The sequence below is a fragment of the Nicotiana sylvestris genome, chromosome 4, assembly GCF_000393655.2.
Source record: "Nicotiana sylvestris chromosome 4, ASM39365v2, whole genome shotgun sequence".
NCBI classification, from domain to species: domain Eukaryota; kingdom Viridiplantae; phylum Streptophyta; class Magnoliopsida; order Solanales; family Solanaceae; genus Nicotiana; species Nicotiana sylvestris.
This window is the reverse complement of record NC_091060.1, coordinates 68,450,737-68,453,293: the sequence shown is the minus strand read 5'-3', so window position 1 is coordinate 68,453,293 and position 2,557 is coordinate 68,450,737.

Genomic DNA, 2,557 nt, shown 5'->3' with positions numbered 1-2,557 from the left:
TAGCAGAGAGAGCCTTTTAGAGTGTAAAAGTGGTAGTTTCTGAACTATTGTTCGTGTTTGTGAAGTGAGAATAGGTAAGGGCATATATAGTAATCAAGAGTTAAACAAAATAAGGTAAGGAATCAATTATGCATCAATTAGGGTGTCTCACATAATAAGTCACACATGAAATCAGTAAGTCCTCCCCTTAATCAAGGGATAACCACTCAACGATAAAAGCAGGATAGATATTTAAGGAAAGAAATCAAGTAAAACTTGGGTACAGAGTAGGTAATTAGGGGTGAATGGACAGGAGTTCAATTAAGGAAATAATTACTAAGAATCAACAAATAACAAATAAGGCAAGAGAAAACTAATTAAGGTAAGAAGTTCAATCAAACCGAGTAGAGAAGCAAGAATCAAAGGCTTTGTTAAGGAAAAGAGTTCAAATCAACCAAAATAAGAACTTTAGAATAGTCAAGGGTTTAATTAAAAGAGAAAATCACGTAAAGAGTCAGCAAATATAGTAGATAATTCAAATAGGCAAGAAAGAAATAGTCAGGACTCAACACATAGGTTTCAACGAAGCAAATTGGTAAATCAAAAATTCAAAACAACCCTGATTTAAGGAGAAAAATATAGGTTTACCAAGAATAGGCAGAATGAACATAGACATATAGAGTCAGTAGAAAAGTTGAACCAAGAAACTTAGTAGAGGAATATTAGGATAAAAAATCACAAGACATCTAATTGGCTAAAGGAAAAATCACCAGAACCAAAGCAAGGACAAGGTTAGTACACAAGTAAACAAAACAAATGTCGAAAAATTAGGGCTTTTATCATAAACGAGTTAAGGTTAGAGCAAACTCTTCTAAATCGATTAAAACATATAAGAAACAGAAGATTAAACACTCAAAATTATCAAATGTTTTGGAAAAAGAAATTTCCGGAAAACTATTCGAAAATCAGAGGGTTCTTGTAAAAATTAGAATGTTCCTGTAAAGCTCATATGAAATAGGTCCAAACCATGTCAGATCTATACAGATCTAAGAAGTTTAGAAGGAATAAATTAGGGTTTCGAGAAGAACAACACAGAGATGAAGAAGTAGGCTTAGGAATTCATAGATCTAAGTTGATATAGTAAGATCTTACTCAGAATCAAATTGGAACAACCTGAAATAGGTGACAAAGAGCAATAGATACAAACAGACTAACCCTAGTCCCTTGAGGACCCTGGAGATGGTAGTACCAACATAAGAGAGACCATTAGAGGCTTGATAGTGGTGGGGAAACACCATGAACGACAGCAAATGACCGACAATGAGGGTAAGTTAGGGTTAGGGATTGAGAGCTTTTGAGAGAAAAGAGGATCAGATGTCGGTGTGTGAGGAAGGAAAATGAAAGGTTTAGGGGGGGGGTCATTGGGTTTAATTTTGGAAAGCGGGGGGATCTGGATCGTTGATCAAAATGATCAACAGCCAGGATTTGGCCGGGTATTAGGTTGGGAAGATGGGTATTGGGCCTGGGCTTCATGGACTGTTTTATAAGGGGTTAAAAATGGGTTGGGCAATTTAGGCTAAATTTGAAAATAGGGGCCATTTGTTAAATACTTTATTTAATTGATAAAATAATTTTAAAAAATAACTAATAGGCTGTAAAAAATGAATTTTGTGCCCGAAAATATTTTAAAATAATTAATTGATATTTTAAAAATATAAAAGGCTAATTTTCGGTAAAATAATGCAATATTGCATGGATAGGCTATATTTGCAAAGTAATTACAGTTGCATTCTAAAAATATAAATGTGGCTATTTGTGCAATAATTACAACTTGGTAGAAATGCAAATAATAGAATTAAGGCACAAAAATTATTACAAAACTATTTGTGATGCAATTTAGTGATTGTTTTATAAAATAAATGCTGGATAAAATTAGTCAAAAATATTTTAAAATGCAGAAATTGTATGAAAAATACTAATTGATGCTCAAGCATAGTTTTGAAAATATTATGGGAAAAATTAGGTATCAACATCGGCCACTGTGGGCAAAATTTTCAATGTATACCAGCTGGTTAGGTGGTGATGCGTATATAATGCCATAATCTTTTTCCGTATCCCATATACATACATACATATATATATATATATATATATATATATATATATATATATATATATATATATATATATATATATATGTGTGTGTGTGTGTGTGTGTGTGTGTGTGTGTGTGTGTGTGTGTGTGTGTGTATATAACGCCATCAGGTCATGGGTCAATGTACATGTATAAGTGCATGAAATGCATAAGAAATATGTTAATAAGATTTTCATAAAAATCAATATGCCTTTCGGATAAATTTTATCAAATACTTATTTTTCTGAGACCCGTGAATATAAGATATAATAATAATTAATATTGGGAATCAAGAATGTAGACACCCCTAATATTTCTATGAATAGAGTCATTTATGAAAGTTGGATATTTTGCTTGTTACATTTGTATCGTATGGATCATGCCAAAATAAAGAAGGGATAGCGTTAACATACCTAAGTCGATTCTCTTGACAATCCCTCTAAC